Raw genomic sequence first — 21,818 nt, 5'->3', positions numbered from 1 at the left:
TCTACCCCCAATCAGCCATATTGCTTTATCCCCTTTCCTTCAATGATGTTCCTCAAGCTCATTATTAGCTCACAAATTCCAAAATTTTTCTACTAGAATATTAGTAAACAATTCATTAGATATGACCACTAAATGCTAGCATGAAGCAGTAACTTGAATGTGTTTTATCATTACATTTGGTTTTACTTTTAAAGAACTTTAGCCATCTTTTAGAGATGGCTTTCCACAATGAGTACTGGGTGTTTGGACAAGTTTCCAGGACCAATTCCAACTGAGATTTTTCATTCTTCATCTTGGTTACATGTGTACATCATTTGAACTCTGCTCCCAGTTCATTGATCCCTCTTGTGTTTCTCCCATCACTCTCACTGCTCATTTTCTAAAGAATGTTCAAAGTTATACTGCCTTGAGTTATAGCTGTCTAATACAATTGTACCATTTTCTAAGAATCATCTCATAATTTAAAGAATGACATGGCTAAGAGAAATATTTAGGAAAACATTCCCAGGCAGAGTTGAATTTAAATTATCCTCCAAATACTACCGTCTATCCTTTTTTTAAAATTATAATATTTTATATAAAGGTATACAAAAATTAGTCAATTGCTTTTATTATGTGACTGTAAAGTATCAATTCTACTGCCTCTAATAAAGCAATAATTATTTTTATAACATTAAGATAAAGTCACTTGTAAAGACAATAGCAATTGAGACTTTCATGCCCCTATGACTAATCCGTTATAAACAAATGCCAATCTTAAAAACACAATGTCAGAGTAAGTGCAGTTACAGTGAGTACAAACATGAAAGTACAAGGAGTTCATCGGCTATGCTACACCAACTAGATGGAAAGTAAAATTGATTTTATACTGTGGGTCTATAAATATAAATAAAATTGTATTTTTTCTCCATACAAGTATGTATGCTCAGATTTCTTGCACAAATAACAGAATGCTCCATTCCATTCACTTCAACAGGATAAACTCTTTAGAAAAACCCAGAAAAGATTTGATAATCAACTTCCAAATTTATGCTCATGTTTTCTACTTCTATTAATTTCCTAACATATTTAACATAAGCAGGAAAATATTTTCAGTAAATTGAGCAACTGAAGACTCAAGTGAAAATTCAAGTAAAGACTCAAATGTCTTGAAGAACTCTGGCAAGTTACATGTATCCCACGTTGCTCTTGTTTCCTATCTCTTTGCTTCAAACCCCCGTACAATGGTGTTCTTTTTTTGAGCAATCTATGAATTTTCAGCATCCTTTTTGGCTTTTACACAATTGTGGCAGGCAAATGCTTCAGCAATTTTCACACCAAGCTCTCGAACAGCTAGCTGGTTTCTGAGTTCCTCAGCCTTCTCAGTATTCCACTCTTCCACAGCCTGCCCTATGCTCTTTTCAAGGCCCAACTTATCTTTTTTTTTCTTTTCTTCTTTTTAACAGTGGGTTCAAACCTATCATTGACTCCAAAATACTGAGTAAGCTCCTACCACTTGATTTCGTTTGAGGACTGTTCACTATGCAATTCTTCTTCATTCTTCTATTTACCTAGTCTGGAGTTTTGCTTTTTTTTTCCTTCTGAATCTTGAAGTTTTCTGTTCAGAAGGTTTCTTATGGAATTATTGAAACATATTCCACATATTTAAGTGAATTCCAGAAGGCCACTCTTCATAATGCATTTACGTTTGCCTCTGCTTCAGTTTTTGATCCATCTGTAGGGAAATCTAAAATCTCTGTTTTTCAAATGCTCCGATCTTGTTTATCTTCCTGTAAGTTAAGTCCAGAGTTCTCTAATGTGGCTTCATCTTCAGAATTCAACCCAATGTCACTTTCACTTAAGCCAGGAGGTAACAGCCTAGTCCACATTTTTGAGTCAGGAGCCAACTGCCTAACAGCCATCTTAAGACCCCGCCCTCCCACTGCTCATTTTTAATAAGAACCATCTCTTCTTCCTCAGCTGCCCCTAATTCCTTAGGAAATAGTGCTCCTTAGCCATTCTTATCTTAGGTCCCACAAATCACTTTACCAAGAAATGGCTTCCATTATAATATAAATTTTTACTTTTTGCATCTTTTGTTGTACAAAAGTATGTATTTGATATTTTGGCCCAGTAGTCACTAAGCACACATTGAGGCCCTGAGTTCAAATCTCAGATTGATTAATATGTGGCCACAATCTTGATTTTATTTTATTTTTATATATTTATTTATTTATTTATTTTGGACAACAGTTTGTCAAGATGTTATGTGTTTCAGGTTTGGACAAAAAACCTGAAATTAAGAAATTCCTCTTTTCTATGTTCTTATACTGGGTTCAGCAGACTGCAGAGCCTGAAGTATAGACTGATATGCTATTACTTTATAAAGAAATGCAATCTCAGGCAACAGGAGTGCCAGACAAGGGGAGTGAAATAGGGCAGGAGGGAAGGGTTAAGCTGAGATGTTTTACCAAATCGGTCATGACTAACGTTACACAATCTCATAGGATTGTCTTCTGAGTAGCCACATGAACTTCACCTTAGGACATTCCATCTAAAGGGGAAAACAGGGAAATTGTTATCTACTGTCTCCCGTTTCCACTAGTAAAAGCTCCTGCGATAGACTGATAGTTAAATCCCTCACACTTCTGAGTTTTGCTTGTATGACGTGTTAAGGATCCCACACTGTGAAGTCCACAAAGAAGCCCTTTGGCAGGAAAAAAGAGTTCTGTAACTGGAGCATAAGGTGAGGAGTTGTCAGGTTGCACCTAAGTGAAGTCGACTGGAGCCTGTGCAGAGCTGGATAACTCAGTAATGATTGAAACAAAAAGAGACTGAGAGTATCTGCAGTGATATGTGTAGGGTGTCTAATAAAATGTGGAACATGCATGCCTTTTGGGAGACCAAGTTTTTAACAAGAGAGATCTACAAGATATGTTGTAATGATTTCGTTCCATGATAATCAGAACAAGAGGGAGAAAGGCAGGAGGGTGGAAGAGAGAAGGCGAAAAGGAGAGAGGGAGAGAGAATTAATTCTCATTTCCTAACCTGCCCTCTCCTGTGTTCTAATTCTATCCATAGAGATAATGACCCATTCTCAACAATGTGGTGTATTCCCTTAAAGACTGGTTTTTACTCTTTCATAGATCTCATGTGTGTGTATGTGCACACACACATATTTTTTACAAAAATGGAATTATGGTATATGTATTGGTCAGTATCTCACTATTTCCTCTTCAGAGGTGCATTTTAACTCTTTTACTATTATTTGCACTAATCCTTGCAGTAGGGGTAGTAAAGGAAACAGCTAGATATAAATAGCTCCCGAAGGGATTCGGTAGGTAAGTGTCAGGGACTTCCCTCACCCAAGTCACTGTTTACCAAGATGCTTTGTCTCTGCAACAGAACAACATCAACCTCTGATTTTTCTATAAGGCTCTTTAATCACTGTGGGCGTGTCCCAAATCCAAAGACCACTGCCTATCCACTGCTGTAGGTACTTTAGGACCAATACTCAGTCTTGGTTTTGTTGATTCAAGTGGGCAGAATTTGGGTGGGGGGTTGCGGGTACAGCTAATATCAGTGGAAAGGATGTGTGACTGGTCAGGCTGCTGACAATCTGTGCATAAGAATCTCAACAGGGATGATGGTAGTGATACAGATATTAATTAATTCATATAGATATTAATACAATTGCACTATGAAAGCTTCTCTGCTCCAGCAGAGACATTGAGATAGATATTAAAACAAGCTTTATTTTATTCAAAGAGTTTATTTTTACCATCTGTTCAAATTACCTATTGCTGCATAACAAATAGCACTAAGCACTAACAACTTTTTTTTTAATAGGTCAGAAATTTAGACAGTGTGCAGTACAGATGGCTTGCATCTAGTCTGAGGCATCTGAAGCCTCAGCTGGCAAACTTTGAAGGAATGAAGGCGACTCAAAGAACTGAGGTCTAGAATTATCTGGAGGCTTCTTCTCTCATAAAGTCTGGCATTAGAACTGAGATGATTTCAAGGCTTAGCTGAGCCAGGGCTGTCAATGCTACATGTGGCCTCTCAGGGTGACTTGGGAATCTCAGGATGAGCCAGACTTCCCACAGAGAGTCTGAGAGGAAGAATAATTGCTCCAGGAGACCAAGGCAGAAGCTGTAGGGCTTCTGCTGACCTAGTCTGGGAATTCATGCTGCATCGCTTTTGGCAAAGTCTACTGGTTACAAGTGAGTCACAAAGACCAGCCCAGGTTTCAAGGGAAAGGAATTAGACACTCACCCTTGATGGGGAATGGCAAAGTTACATTTCTCAAAAGCATGTGTAATGTGAGAGGTTACTGAAGCCATACTGGAAAATACAATTCACTTCTACCATCCATAACACACCACACTTAATAAACATGGGAAGTCACTGGCAAACAATGCCACATTCTTAAAGATCAAGAAATTAAAGTGATTTGCTTACCGCTGCAAAAAGACTAGGGCTTAGAGAAAATTAACCATTGACCTATACTATGGCTACCGTACTGCCCCATATATCACACTGCGGCATACAATTTTTCCATTAAACATCGGTAAAATAGTAAGGTTATTTAGTGGCCAATATACTTGACCTAGTAATGTAATTTCATGATTTCTTACTCTAACTCTGTTATTAATGTGTGTGTGCATGTGTGTGTGTGTGTGTGTGTGTGTGTGTGTGTGAGATCTTCAGCAAGTCTCTCACCATCTTGGAGCTTCAGCAGCTGCTTTTAATTTGAGAAAAAAAAAGGCAAAATATATGCACCAATCCCAAGGTATATTGTGAGAGCAAATGCTCCATCATTAAAGCTTTTTATATGTCTGCATAGTAATGGCTGCCTGATGATTACAATAATGACAGTGACAGTGCTTCTTGGTATAAAAATGATTATAATGCTTCCCTTGGAAAATAATTTTTGTGCCTCTCAGTTCTCAGTTATCAAAGGTTCAAACAAAATCTCAAGCAGCTTCTGAAACTCAACCTACATTTCCATATGAAAAATAATTATTGTATATGTCAACAGGAAAATAAACAGAACAAGAATGAATGAATAATGATTATTAAGGAGTTCAATAATATATTGTTTTCTGGGGATGACGAATTGTCCAATGTTTACCACTAGCCATGTAAGTTCAGAAAAAACATTTGTCAAAAAAGTGAAAAATATTAATCAGGAGAATGTCTCATTTTTAAAGCAATCATTACTTATTCCTTTGTATTTATTTCTTCCTGCAATCAGGAAGACTAAAAACAGTAAAGATCACAATATACTATATTTTTTTATATACAATGACATAGGGCAGCAAAATTCGCCACACTAAAATGTGTCTCTCTGGCATGGAAATATTTTATTTTTAAGAAACAAAAGACTCAGGAAGAACCTCTGACCTTCCCCCACAATGCCTAGAAGAACTTAAGATAGGCCTGTTCTGGGAAAAACTGTCACCAGAGATAACCATATATATTAACATGAACTAGAATTGATAGATAGGAAAGAACCTCTCAAGGCCTGTTTGATCAAAATCCTCTCTGTGATCCACTGTCTCTAGATGGCCCAGCAAATACATGTTTACTAAACATTAACTCTTTCCGTCTCCCTGTAAATTGCCTTCCTTCCCGTTGAAGTCCCACACCCCTACCTCCTTCTCCTTACTCCAGAATGACATGTATACCTCATTGTGTGTTAGTATCTTTGAAATGTTCCTGCTTATGTGAATTCCCCATGCGTAGGTATTAAACTCGATTTTTCTCCTCTTCATCTGCCTTATGTCATTTTAATTATTTGACCAGCCATAAGAACCAAGAGGGGAAGGAGAGGATTTTTCCCTTTCCTCGGAAGGACTAGGAAAATTTAAATTTCATAATAAATTCACTGGAATATGTGAGTAAGCCAAATCTGATACCCTAATGAGATGCTTCCTATTTTTCAAACACAAAACTACTTACCAAGTGGTACTGGCATTTTGTTCAGAAATTACCTTATGAGATTAGTGAAAGAACAAATGGACTCTAACCTTAATAGTTCCAAACAGAATTTACCCTTTCGACTGAAGTGGCACACTTTCTCCTTCCTCATTATTCCCAACTTGCTAATAATGATATTAACAATGAAGCCACAAACTATAATCACAAAGCATTTCTGTCTGTTTTAAGTACATAAGTGTTACATGTCAGGAATCATCCTCTGTATGCCATCACTATGATGTTATACTTTCATATTTTATATAAGACTCTGGAACAATGTATAAGTGTTCGAGGAGCACAAGTTAATATCAGAATTTTGAGGGTCTTACTTAGCACCAAAGACGATAGATTCATAAAATGTATCACTAATACATAATGGTACCTTAGAATTTTATGGCATCATTCTTCACAGAAACATAAAAAAAAAGCTTTCAATTATATGATCTTTGAAATCAATTATATGATCTCAATTATATGATCTTCGTTATATGATCTTATTTTATCCCACCATATTTTGGGGGTTGGTAAGATCCAGAATATTTCTTTCATTTAACATAGGAGAGGTACGAGGCACGGAGAGAATTAACAATCTCATGGCAATGGATCATGCCACAATCGAAAGGCTTGATCTAGTACTCTATTCCCTCTTTAGAGCATAAAATGGCACTAAATAAATATTTGTTGAATACACAAATGTGTGAATAAATACCAAGCCTGACAATCAAGTTCACGAATTTGTGGCAACGATATTGTTAACCTTTTTTGATATCAAAGAGATTTTTCATTATGAATTTGTACCAACTGAACAAATACACTTTCTGGACAAAAACACATCAAGTTTACTATTTGGAAGTGCTGAAAAGGCTGCGTGAAAAAGTTAGACGACCTGAACTTTTCACTAACAATTCATGGCTCTTGCATCACGACAATGCACCAGCTCACACGGCACTGTCTGTGAGGGAGTTTTCAGCCAGTAAACAAATAACTGTATTGGAACACCCTCCCTACTCACCTGATCTGGCCCCCAATGACTTCTTTCTTTACCTAAAGATAAAGCAAATATTGAAAGGAAGACATTTTGATGACATTCAGGACATCAAATGTAATACGAGGACAGCTCTGATGGACATTGCAGTGAAAGAGTTCCAAAATTGCTTTGAAGGGTGGACTAGGTGCTGGCATCGGTGCATAGCTTCCCAAGGGGAGTACTTTGAAGGTGACTGTAGTGATATTCAGCAATGAGGTATATAGCACTTTTTCTAGGATGGGTTCACAAACTTAATTGTCCAACCTCGTAATTGCGTATGTGAAAACACTGAGACTAAAATACAGCATGAGAGCTTTCAAGCTTTTCCTGTATCCTTAGCCTTTGAAACATAAAAAGTTTACTATGTGAACTTTCATCATGATAGAAAAAAGTATATAGTTGTCTGTCAGTGTCCATGCGGGATTGGTTCAAGGACCTTCCAAGGACACCAAAAATCCAGGGATGTTCAAGCCCCTTATATAAAATGGAGTAGTACTTGCATGTACAATAATCTATACACATCCTCCCGTATAGTTTAAATCATCTCTAGATTACTTATAATTTCTATAGCAATGTAATGTAATGTAAATATTTGTTATACTATATTGTTTAGGGAATAATGACAAGAAAAAACATCTGTGCATGTTCAATACAGATGCAACCACTGTAGGCCTAACCTCATAGTACACGTCAGCAACAACGTAACTTATTAAAAAATGTTTTTGATCCAAGGTTGACTGATTCTGCAGATGCAAAGCCAGCAAATATAGAGGGCTACTGCATTATTATTAATAAGAAAGCCAAGTTGTAATTAAAATTTGGACATTTCAATAATTATTTCAAGTAAATTAAAGAGAAACTACCAATTACTTTTAAGAATTCCACACACCAAAAAATGGCTAACTGTATATCTTGGGAACTGAAAAATGAGGAATGTATAATATTTATGTTATGCCAAAATCCCAATGTAAGTTTTGTGTGGTAAAGCTCCTAATTAGAAGCTTAAATTATAGACTGTATTTGGAGCATTGACAGAGATGTTCCTTTTTAAAGGGCAAAATATGTTTTGACTAAATGAATCACAGAAAAGCATGTTTTAAAAAACATTCTAGAAAATTCGTAAGTTCATCTGTTAGACAACAAATGCTGAGTAAATTGGCTATCATAAACTTTTCTTTATCTCATTAAAACATCTTGAGAATAGTTCACTCTGAATAGTTGTCTCTTTAAAAAAATTACAGAATCTACTTTAGTTGAAAATGTAAAGAATCTTTCAGTAAAGTTAAGAATTTAAACTAGTGTTAAAATGCCACTGAATGAATATACATAGCACTAACATTGGGAAAATCCCAGTTCCACAGATATTTATTCAGAAATAAATACCGTCTGTGAATTAGAAATTATCATCACTTAAAACATTTTGTCTCCCATGATATGTTTTATTGAATGAGAAACACCACTGTACTTAGGTTGCTTAATAAATATCTCATTTTAAAAAATATTTTGCAAAAGAAAAATGAATGTGTCTCACATCTTTGATTTGAATCTAAAGATTTTAAGATGCAACTGGCTCAGTAATTTTCAATGTAAACTCAAAACTATAGTGAGAATAAATTCATTCAGAGTCTCAAAGTATTTTAAGCAATAAAGAGCAAATGTTGAGACAATTCTCACATTACAGAAAATCTACTATAGCAAGGACTGCACATATTTTATAGCTATATTCATTAATTCCATCCTCATAATTTTTTCAAATCCTTTTGGGAATTACATGAGCAATAACTAAATCAATATTTATTCATATATTTATTCAACAAATAATAATGAAAAGTTTATGTGAAAAGTTTTATTTACAACCCTTGAGTGAATACCAAGATGAAGAAGATATGGATTCTGCCATAGAGAAACTTAAAGACAAAATGGGCAAAGGGGACATGTAACTAGCATAAAGCAGAGAGCAGTGAAACATACAAATGAAGTGAATTTAGATTAGGAAATGATTGGATTGCTTGAAATCACTGGGAAGAGGGAAAGCTCTGAGCTGTATTTTTAAAACATGGGTTTGATTTTGGTTGTATAAGCATAAGGGGAAGAACGTTCCAAGGCACTGAGGCAGGACAGAAAATAAACAAAGACTGAGAAAGGAAAACATGGTGTGTATCTGCAATCAAAGCAGCTTAGTGAGACAGGAGGGAAGGTTTGCAGAGAAAATAGAAAAGATAAAGAGGGTAATGACTAGACAACTCATTACTAAGGGTACTGAATCTAAAACAATGTAAGTTGGACTTTGTTTTGTAGATATTGGGGAATCCCTCGAAAATTTATAGATAGGGTAAAAACTATATTCCAGGAACTTACGTAATTTCACTAACAATTGTCATCCCAATAAATTAAAAAATAAATAAATAAATAAGGGGAAAGTCAAGGAAAACAGAATGCAAATATTTTAGGAGTAGATATTCAAATGAACCATTATATCTTACAGATCTTCATGTGTCATCAGATTTTAGAATTTTTCCCTCACAAAGCCAAGATAGAAGATGCACTGAATATGGAAAATATGAAAGATAAACCCTGAAATTGCACAGGCCAAATAGTTTCCATATTATTTTGATTTCACTGTAGAAACTAGGAAATTAATCTGGAGGAAAAATGGTAACTCAATTTTCCACTTCAAGATTTCTCAATTAATAAAGCTAATATCACATGCGTTATATTAATAAATTATATTTATTTCAGTTATGTTTTGAGAACTTATTTCTCATCCAAGGGTCACCAATGTTGATAAATAATTCAATAATTAATCATAAATCTTATAAAACAGGGCAAACTGGAGTTTGCTTTTTTAATTACTTCATAATGTTTCATTATGTTACAACTAAAGCCATTTAAATATTTTTAATTACTAGAATCAAGAGAAATAGGAATGATAAAGTATTTTAACAACATTGTCTAGAACAAGAAAAAGGAAGAAATGAAAAAGAAGAATCAATGAAGGTTTTCAAATCCATCAACCAGTGGTATCTGAATGTGTACTAATTGTGCTAATTTATTATTCCCTATCTGATACATATATATACATATGCACATATTTTTTTTTTAATTTGGGAAGGGAGGATTGGAAAGACTGAATGATGTCATTTCTTACTAGCATTTAATAGACCCACAACAAAGATCAAGAAATACATTACCATGAACAATTATTACTCGCATAATGATTTAATATAAATGGTCAACAATGTGCTAGTCATTATATAAAATTAAATATTTAATATAAGACTTATGTTCTTTTCTCTGAGTTATTCATTAGTAAAATGTACAAGTATCTCCCTAGCAAAATCTATTTGAATTTGCTCTTTGCTTAACATTGCATAGAATGTCTTTCTTTCCATAGTTCTAAGGTATAACACCATTTCAAATAGAACATAGAATGATATTTACCAAAAACTACAGTGTTTTACTTCCGTTTTATGTGATGATCGAGAGAGAAAAGACACAGTGTAAGCCATGAGACTGAGAACATTTGAGGATCCTTATGTGTAATGAAATATAATGTTTGCCCTGGCAGCTTTTCTTACTTGGCCCTTCTCCTAGTCAAATCCAGTACAATCCCATATATGCCAAATTTTATCCTCAAGCCAAAGGGAAATTCACAAGGAAACAAGAATCTCTTCTCATCTTTAAACGGATGTTTTACATAGTGTATAAAAGGATGTGGTAAAAAAAATAATAATAATAAATAAATAAATAAATAAATAAATAAATACATAATTTAAAAAAATTAAAGGATGTGGTTTTTCACTCTATGTATCAGGACGATAGTAAAGGCAAATTACTTCATGTAGTATTGATAGAACAAAATTTGTTTATTGTTGCCTTCTTTATAATTCACAGTAATTTTGAAAAAAATCAGGATTTGGCTTAAATGGAAATACTTCTGTATTGCCTTACTAACTCTTCCAGCAGAATTCTCAACACAGAAAACAACACAACACACCACAGCTGCATGAGAATAAACAAAATCTTAATGAAATGGAAATCCATCTAGAAAGAAAAGATACATTTCAAAACTGACAAAATAATAAATTATAACTCAATTTTAGGAGGGCTAATGAAGAAATATAAAAAATAATTAAATTATTTCATCCAAAAAAGGCACAAAGCAGCAGGGGATTTTTTAATGATTTTGATTGTTTAAAAAAAAAAAACCAATGATTTTTTCACAAAATAAATGGTTGGGGACAGAAATACTCAAATGATTCTAGAGATAATATAATGAATAAACCTCAAATGGATTTGAACTTTTTTAAACCTGCCTATATATGGATGCAAAAAAAAAAAATCATAAAAGAGATGACTAGCTTCTATAACTTAAGCAATACAATAAAAAAAAGTGTTTACTATATTAACAATGTATAATTTAGGTCCGTGTTACTATGAATATATCTAAATCTTCAGTTCACAAGAACACTGAGCACATGCTGGATTCTGCCCCTTCTGCAGCAAACTTTTAGAAAAGAGAACTGATTTTCCTTTTTTTTTTTTCTGTAGTTAACTGTATATATCCTCAAAAAAAAAAAAAAAAGGAAAGAAAAACAAAATCACTAGAGGTAATCACAGGGGAAGGTAAGAAACTAGGCACCAGCAATAATCTTCAGCCCAGAAAGCACTGGAAGGCTTCCTCTCGGCATAGCCTCTTCCTGAGGGCACCTCACTCCCCACAGCTATGCATGTACTCAGCCCCTGCGTCAGTGATGAAAAAGAGCCTCAGCTCACATGACCATACCTCAAAGCCAACGCCAACTGGGAGGCCAAACACCTGAGAAAGACCAACACTATCAAAGCAATCAATAAATTTTACACATTAACAAACTTAGACACAATAAGATGGATTAATAAATAAATCAATATTACTTTATTAAAATAAATTACTTAATATTAGAGAAAGATGGGAAACGTTGTTCACATGAAAGAAGCATAAAAGGTAATGCAACTAAAATCTAACAGCAATAAAAGTGATTAAAAATAACAAATATAATTGTTTTTAATAAAAATTCAGTAAGTGACTATAGAAGAAAATGGAGAATGCAGACAGACGTTTCCAAAATCTATCTCTTAGTAATTCCAGAAGAGGGGGCAAAAAAAGACAATGTAAGTGAGAATGTAAATTAATCTATATTTAAAGGAATAATGCCTGAGAATTTTCCAAAGCCAGGAGAAGGGGAAAAGGGGAGGGCTAGTTCTCCATTTGAAAGAGCCCAATGTATAATGAAAAGGATTAAAGCAAAAGAATAACAATAGGGTCCAAGTGAAACTTCAAAACATTAAAGATGAGGAAAAAAAATCTAAAGAATTCAAATAGATATGCTAGATTATCCTAAAATGAAAAAAATATACTACTTCAATCCTTTAATTTGCAAAATTAAATACAGGGACAATTGAAACAAATTCTTAAAAAGGCTGTTGGAAAAGAATTTAAATCAAAAAATGCCTAATAGCCCAACTTTCATTCAAGAGATATGGGCTCAATAAAAGCATTTGCAGACATTTCAGGACAGAGAATACATACGCAAAACCTTTTCTAAATGAAACTATATTCTACCAAGGAGAAAACAATTACAGAAAGAAATAATAAGATAGGAAAAAATTAAAGCAACTAAATTGATAAAATCTACTCTAAGACTCAGATAGGTACCAAACACACAAAAAAAAGTTTTTAATAAGAAGCTGGAACTAAAATTCTGGACAATAGGCAGGTGGTGGTGGCTTATAACACAAATAGACTAGTATATTCAGTATATTGATTTGATTAAGGGGGGGATGTGAATATTGATTAAACCTAGACTGTATTATTCCATTTATATAACGTTCTTTTAATAACACAATTGTAGACACAGAAGGATTAGTGGTGGGGGGAGCAAGAGGAGGGGGTTGCAAGGTGGTGCCAACATAAAGGATTAGTATAAATGAGTTCCTTTGTGAACAAAGCAGTTCTGTATCTTGATTGCAGGGTTAATTATAAAAACATATACATGTAATACATGTCATGGAACTATGCAAACACATAAAAAAATGAATCTTACAAAAAGTGGTGAAATCTACAGTCTATTCAATTATATATACTAATACCAATTTGGGGTGGGGGTTGATAATGTGCTATAGTTATGTAAAATGTTACCATAAGAAACAACTGGGTTATGGGAACATGAATATCTCTGTACTATTTTTGCAACTTCTGTGAGTCTATAATTATTTCAAAATATAAAGTTTAAAAAAAAAAAAAAAATTTAAGTATAGCCCCTAAAAGAATATAAATCATAACTGGCAAACCAGTGAAGGGCAAAAGGCAATGATCCAATAAATGGTAAGAAAGATAAAAAGAAAACAATCAAAGAGCAAGCAAAAAAAAATAATTTTAAAAAGGAAGACAAAATTAAAAGGCAGAGTCTAAATTAAAATAGGAGGTATGATCAAACAATATGGTGAATGCTGCTGCCAAGTGCCATCCAATGGAGAGGCAGGGATCTTCAATATGGGAAGTAGCTCATCAAACCTTAGTGACAGTGTGGGACAAGTTCCAACTTGTATGGTGCAGTCAATCGGGTGTGAGTTATGGTTGAGAAAAGGTGTGTTTTAAAGTGTGCATAAATCACGAACAACGCATTAACATGAAATGGGGAAATGGTTTCATCCTTCATCATGACATCGCTCCATGTCACATATCGCTTCTGTTATGGCAATTTCTGTCAAATAAAAACATAGCAGTGTGTCCTCATCCACCTTTTTCACTGGATCTGGCAACACGCGACTTCTGACTCTTTCCCAAAGTAAAAATGACCATGAAATATAAACATTTTGATTAGATTCAGGACATTGAGGCAGCCACTACAACTCAACTAAAAACACTCATGAAAGAGGACTCCCCAGAACTGCTTCAGAAAGTGACAAGAATGATGGGATAACTGTGTTCGAAGCAAAGGGGAGTATTTTGAAGTGGATTAATGGCAATGTGTTTTTTATTGTAATCATTTTTTTAAATTTAAACATTCATCGTACTTTTTGATCATACCTCATACATAAAGAACTCATGCAACTCAACAACAAAAATAATCCAATTAAGAAACGGGCAGAGGATCTGAACAGACACATCTCCCAAGAAGACAAACAGCCAACAGACAGATCAAAAATTATCAACTTCACTAGCTAGTAGGGAAATACAAATCAAAATCACAATGAGATACCACCTCACACCTGTTAGAATAGATATTATCAACAAGAAAAGTAATAGCAAGTGTTGAAGAGATTGTGGAGATAAAGGAAACTTCATACACTGCTAGTGGAAATTTAAATTGGTACAGCCACTATGGAAAACAGTATAGAGTTTCTTCAAAAAATTGAGAATAGAATTACCATATGACCAGCAATCCCTGTTCTGGATAGCTACCCAAATAATCTGAAAACATTTATCCATAAAGATGGATAAATGTAGCCTGATGTTCATTGCAGCAATATTCACAGTGGCCAAGAAATGCAAACAACCAAAATGTCCTTCAATAGAGGACTGGATAAAGTAATCTATTTATACAATGGACTACTATCCGACCATAAGAAAAGATGAAATACTGCCATTTGCAACAACATGGATAGATTTTGAGATTATCATGCTAAGCGAAGCAAGTCAGAATAAGTCGAGAACCTTATGACTTCACTCACATGGGGGATATAAAACTGAAAGCAACAAACAAACAAGACAAACAAAATTTATAGATACAGACAGCAGTTTAGTGGTTATCAGAGGGTAAGAGGGAGACAGGCTCATAGAAGAGGGTCAAGGGGGTCAACTATATGGAGGAGAACTGACTCTGGGTGGTCAGCACTCGATATAATACATAGATGATGTATTATAGAATTGTACAATTGAAATCTATATAATTTTACTAACCAAAGTCACCTCAATAAATTTAATAAAAAATTTTAAATGACATTAATGCAAAAAAAATTAAAATAACAACACAAAGAAAGAAGTCCAAATTCTGCAATAACACCATGCATGAAAATGAGTTATACTCACCTATTAAAAAGATGGAGAATATCACAGAAAAAAGAACCAACTTATATTGGCTATGGCAGAGCCCCTAAAATCAAACAGCACAGGAATGTTGAAAAGTATAGGATGCCAAAAGTAATATCATTAGAAAAAAATAAAACGTTTGTTATTGAATTATTAAAATAAAAGAGGAAAGGTTTTTCAAAAATGATATGAAACCCAAATACATATGCACCTTATAGAATAGCTTTAAAAACATATAAAGAAAAACTAATAATTTCAGGAAAAGGTCAATTAATTATAATTCATATTTGATAACTTGATATAACTCTCTAAGAAACTAATAAACCAAATAACTAAAAAAAGAAAAAATACAAGAAAAAAACAAGAAATGCACTGAGATTATGAATGACATAATTAACAAATGACTTCATTTCTTTATGCCTCCAATAAATGGAGAATAAAACTTCTAATCATATACTAAAGGAATATTTATAAGGCATTGCTAAAAAAATAATTTTAAATATATGGAGTATTTAGGTAGGAAAGTGGGTGCTGGGGGGGGGGTGCTCCCAAGAGCTCTTGGGCTTTTTTCTCTGGTGTTACCTGCTGCCACACACACAAAGGTTATAGGAGCCTATGTTGTAAATGGCAAGATTTCATTCTTTTTAATGTATATATGTACCACCTCTTTTTTACCCATTCATCTACCATGTTTCCCTGAAAACAAGCCTCAGTTAAAATCTCAGCCAGACGGACACATTTAGTATGTTATGATGATGTTCCAGAAGATGACGTGACTGTATTTGAATAGATATAGGTTGTTGTACATGAAAAAATAAGACATCTCCTGAAAATGTCCTAATGTGTCTTTTGGAGCAAAAATTAATATAAGACCTGGTCTTATTTTTGGAGAAACACGGTATCATTAAACACCTAGGCTACTTCCATATCTTGGCTACTGTAAATAATGCTGCAATAAATGAGGGGGTGCACACATATGTTTTTGAGCTTGTAGTTTCATTTTCTTCATACAAATACCCAGAAGTGGAATTACCGGGTCATATGGTAGTTCTATTTTAAAATTTTTTGAGGAGTCTCCATATTGTTTTCCATAGCGGCTTAAGAGGTACAAACTTCCAGTTATTAAGGCACGGGGATATAATGTACAGCATGGGGTATATAGTTATAATAACTTTGTACAATGTCATGTTTACTAGACTCATCATGGTGATCACTTCATAAACTATCTGTATGTGTTGAATCATTATGTTGCATACCTAAAATTAATATATTGTATGTCAACTATAATTTAAAAAAAAACAAACATTCAGATAGCTATTGGACTGAGTATTTTATAAAGGAAAAAAAGGGAACATCGCAAATATCAGTAGAGGAATTCTTACTTAAAATGACTGTGCTGTTACTCAGCGAAACTCTAAAATGTGTTGCAAAGATGAAGGTTGCTCATTCAGAATGTAAACACAAGCTTATCTACCCCCAGGCTCATCAACATATCTCATTACACCTTTAATTTTATCTTTTAGATTTTCTTGTTTTTGGTGTGACTATTAGAAACCTTAGAGCTAAGGGCGGCCGGATGGCTCAGTTGGTTGGAGTGCCAGCTCTCGACGACAGGGTTGCCAGTTCGACTCCCGCATGGGATGCTGGGCTGTGCTCCCATGTAAAGATGGAGGGTGGCTACTGGACTTAGAGCTGGGCTGTGCCCTCCACAGCTAGACTGAAGGATGGCTACTTGGAGATGATGGGCCCTAGAGAGGCGTGCTGTTCCCCAATATGCCCCAATAAATATTTTTAAAAATTAAAAAGAAATAAAAGAAACTTTAGAGCTATACTGGAAGTCCAACCATATGAAAAATATCCGATTATGTGTTATAACAAATTACCAGTTCCATTTTATACTTTTTTGTTGCTTTCTAACATTTTTGATTTATATTTTATTAGGCTGAATTTTATTGGAACCTAATAACTAGTTGTAAGATAACGTAAATAATTTTGGAAAAATATGAGATAGCAATAAATAAAATATGTATGTTAAAAACAAAATATATAGTATATAAATATATAATGTATAAAATTTAATCAAATGAAAACAAAAATTGTAGTAAAATTTAAAATAAATTATGAATAGGTTCTGAAGAGAAATACAGAAAAATTTAAATTCTTAACTTTTACGATAGAAATACTATTTTTTAAACTTTTGTATTTTTATGTCTTGAACCATATAAGCAAAACCAACTTGAAAGTAAAAAATAGAGTCAGAAAACAAGGGAGAAAGCTTTTTTAAAGAAAGTAGCCTGGACTACTGTGTTTCCCCCAAAATAAGACCGGGTCTTACATTAGTTTTTACTCCAAAAGACACATTAAGGCTTATGTTCAGGGGATGTCCTCCTGTAAAATCTTGCTAGGGCTTATTTTCCGGTTAGGACTTCTTTTCAGGGAAACACAGTAGTAGAAAGCAAAATCGACTCACAAGAGGTTAGTAGATCTGCTTTCTGGTTTTTGTTCCACATAAATTAGGGGTGGGACACTTTCTTCCTAATTCAGAGCTTTAATCATCTTCTATTGTAGGGACTGTAGTTAATCTTATTTTTGAGTCTTAGAGTTCTTTGCCACTGAATGCAATTTTCAAAATGAGTTTTTGCAATGTGTAAAGCATTACTATGTCAAGGAAATATACTTGGGTGCCCTTGTTTTGATCATTGTACGCAGACATTTGATAATCCATTTCCATTTTGGGCTTCAAAATATCCTGTAGCCCTTGGATTAATAATATGTATTAACAGAAAGTCTGAATTTATTTTTTAACATTCTTCTTGCTCAATTTAATAGCTCTACTTTAAATATTCTGGGGAATAACTATCTTTAAAGTCTAAGCTTTCTTAATAGTGAAAAATAATGATATTTCAGAAGTATAGAGATAAATACTAATCTTTGGGACACTGAAAATATTTCAGTATTTATAGGCCAAAATAAATGAGATTATAAAGTCTAGTTAATAGTCTCTGAGAGTCTCCCCATACTTTATGTCAAATGGTTAATTCACTAAAAAAAAAAGACAAAAACCAGGAGCATTTTCCAGGAGCATTTCCTATACAATAGGCACGTGATTGCAATGTCTAAAGGTGAAATCTAGAGTTTTTCCAGAAAAAAAAAAAATTAGCAATGAACAGTAAACTTGTATTAAATTGAATTCACTGGGTCTAGTCTTCCAAGGTGAAGAGAATGATCACATTCCTCCCAAGTTCATGCCATCTCTGTCCATCACCTACCCATCAACATTGGGGGTCTATAATGATTAAGATGCATCATTGCAATAAATATTAGCTGGATAATAGTTCAGCGGTTTGCACTTTCAAGTTTTCTGCTTTCTTTAAGAACAGTGAATCTATGTGACCCTGTAGGTAGGTAGGTAGGTAGATACACACACACACACACACACACACACACACATATACATATGTCAATTCCATGTGACCCTTGAAATAAGTGTATGGATGTAACTTCCAGCATTTCCATGGATTTAGTCACTCTAAAGAAACTCCCACGTTGAAGATGTTCAACTCTTTGGAGATAAGCTAAACCACTTTCAGTAGCCATTCTGTAATTTGCATATCTCACAGCTATCACTATCCTCACTGCCTGCCACAGAGGAAATCTCTGGTCTAACAGTGTTTCTCAACTCTGGCTGTCATTTGGTCACCCTCAGCAATGCCTCAATTGATTTGGAGTGGGGCTGAGACTATTTTTTTAGATAGTTCCAGGTGATTCTAATACATAACCAAGGGTGAGAACCACTAACAAAGTTATAAAAAGATAATATCCAAGAAACATGGAGGTCGATAGGTTCTTTTCTTTTTAACATTAAAATAAATCTAATAAAAAGTTGTATCTTTTCTTCCAACTCAGCATAATCATCCCTCAAGCTTCAGTCACTATGTGTTCATAGGTGCTATAAACGTGCACCTCACTATTAATATCCCAGTCCATGCTCTACTGCTCACAAAACTCCAGCTATCTTAACCTTATAAACCTCCAGAATAATGACACCACTGGGTTCAATAAATTGCTTTGTTCTGAAGAGTTGTTAGATAAAGGAAGAGACTGTAAGATAAATCTGTCAATGACATATCCTTTGAGACTACTTACATTTTGTGGAACTTGTGAATCATTATCCACTTGAGTAAATGGTAAATTAACTGTCTATCCCATTGCTATGTCTGTCTAGCTGGCACAATTTTTCCAGGAATGGTTCTGCTTAGCGTGCTTACTTACCCAGTGTGCTCCAGGGGCCTCACATTAGCTATTTCTCTGAACCAACCAAACACAACACCCATGAAGTCAGCAAAACCTGGTGGATAACTTCATTCACACTATTTTCCCTTATTTCAGAGATTTACTGGAATAGACACTTACGATTTCATGTTTTGCCATAGAAATTCATAGAAACATCAACTTCATTAGACATACGGAATCTGATGGCTTAACACTATATAGAAGAATAAGAGCATTTATCAAATATTCACTACATGGAGTATGGAAAAGCCCATGCCACAAGTTATAAAGGAGTGGGGGACACAAAGATGAGTAACTCTACCTTTAACGAGCCTACATATACACGAATACTACAAAGGTGAATAAATAACAATTAGACAATATAGATTGTTTTCTAGTTGAAATGTATTTTGTTCATTTTTTACATAGAAAATTTCATCCAATCATCATGTTATGCGTTGTATTGTGTCCCCCCAAAATTCAAATATTGAAGTCTTAACTCCTAGTACTTCAAAATGTGACGTTATTTTAGAAATTGCAGATTTAATTACTTAAGATAAGGCATTAGTGGAGCGGCCTAATCCAATATAATTGTGTCCTTATTTTAGAAAGGGGGGAAATTTGGACACAGAGACACAGAGAGGATACCATATGAAGGTTGGAGCTTTGCACCAAAAGTCAAGGAAATACTGGAAGTGAGTAGAGAAGATTGTAACAGTTCCTTCCCAGCCCTGACAACACCTTGATCTTGAACTTCTCTCTCTAGAACTGTGAGACATAAATTTCTGTTGTTTAAGCTATTCAGTTTGAGATACTTTGAGACAGCAGCAGGTGGAAACAAATACACTTTATAATCTGCTAAGGTACACACTACCATTATTTATTTTGCATATGAGAAAACTATTTCAGAGATGGTGGGACTTGTCCAAAATCACATTCTTGACCCAAGTCAATGCAATTTTCCTCTCAGCAACTTTAAAAAAGAAAATGTACTGCAAATTATGTTAAATCCTTTGCTTAAACCTTCAAATGGCTTTCCTTTTCCACAGAATAAACTCTAAACTCTCGATCATAGCTCCACATGATTTCTTCCGTATTTTTCTGACAGCCTCTTGTATCACTCTGCTCCTTAATCATTATATTCTCCCCAAAGTAACTGAGCTTACCACCTTGGGTAGTCCTTTGCTCTGTGCCCTGTACCTCATCCACGGGAACCACAAAGATCTATTAATAGTAAGCATAATAGGAAACAAATGACTATTTACTTCCCCTTCTGAGTGCAATAGAGTAAGTTAAAAATGGTGGCAAGAAAAGGAGGGTAGAAGAAAAGACAATAAGAAATAAAAGTTCACAAGGGCTGATTTTATTTAAAAATTTGGGGAAGCAATAAGAAAAAGGGAAAAGAAGATTTTTCAAGGTGTGTGTGTGTACTAGTAAGTGAGAGACCACAGATAGAGGGAGACCCAGGAAGACTACAGAAATGAGAATTAGAGAAAAGCTGAGGCAGAAGTAACTCATGTACTTAGAGAGACTGAAAGCAATGGGCGCGAAGCGGGGATGTAAAGAAGTTTCACTGTGTGCTGTGCATGGAAACCACAAAGGCATATTTGATATTTGCAAATACATATAGAGACAGATTTAAATTGCATTTTTTATACTTTTTAAAATAAAAAACCATGCCAAGATTAGAATGAGGTAGCTCGACTTAATAATACAAACATTGATCAAAAATTGAAATATCCTTGTCATCTACAGGGTAATATGAAAAACACTTGACTTTTATTCATTTCTTTCTACTGATGATGGAACTGAGGCATGGAAAGTTAGTGTCAAAACTGAGGTATAAGATCTGCTACCAACATTTTGCAAATTTCATCATTGTGGCATTCACAGCTGCTCAGAAATCCAGTTTTAATATTGTAGAACTGTTCTTAATTTTGATTTATTTCATAGCTTTGTACTTGAAAAATTGTTAATACTCTAATTTACTATTGTTTTATATGCAACTACAACAGAATATACTTTCATCCTCCTTTTTTGAAATCTCATTCATAGTTTTGAGGATGTTTGTGATTTTTGTTTTAATTTAAATATTAATTTGAAATGTTATTTAGTATTAGATAAAACTATTGATGATAAATCTACAGATTAAGTAATTAGAAATTTTGAAATTAGTAATTAGAAATTTTGAAAGTAGAACAGAAGACTATTGTCATTACCTATTTCATAGCCAATTACAATTACGCAAAGTAATAAAGTTATGTAGATAAAATCATTCCAAGGAATTTATAAATTATACAGACGAAACTGTTAATGGATACCCTCTTTGGATTCTTCATTGAAGACATTCTGCCAATTTAGAATATATGTGTCATTCAAAGCAGCTAAGGAGTATTCCTGGCTAGTCTAGGCACATAATATCTGTGGAAAATGAACATTGTACATTTTTAAGTTGCATTTTTAAGATAACTGTTTAGAGATATACAT

At 34.1% G+C, this 21,818-nt stretch overlaps 1 protein-coding gene and 1 pseudogene across 3 annotated transcripts in view; both read right to left on the bottom strand.

The window, feature by feature from the left end:
- MARCHF1 (membrane associated ring-CH-type finger 1) overlaps positions 1 to 21,818 on the bottom strand; it is a 656,198-nt gene that overhangs the window by 556,860 nt on the left and 77,520 nt on the right. The window lies entirely within an intron of this gene.
- On the bottom strand, positions 1,166 to 1,868 carry LOC308508885 (protein FAM204A-like; annotated as a pseudogene). Its single transcript has one exon. The product of its transcript is annotated as a protein FAM204A-like (transcript).

Source organism: Rhinolophus hipposideros (genome assembly GCF_964194185.1).
Source record: "Rhinolophus hipposideros genome assembly, chromosome: 16".
NCBI lineage: Eukaryota > Metazoa > Chordata > Mammalia > Chiroptera > Rhinolophidae > Rhinolophus > Rhinolophus hipposideros.
Note: the sequence above shows the minus strand (reverse complement) of the source record. Positions and strands in the feature narration are given on the sequence as shown.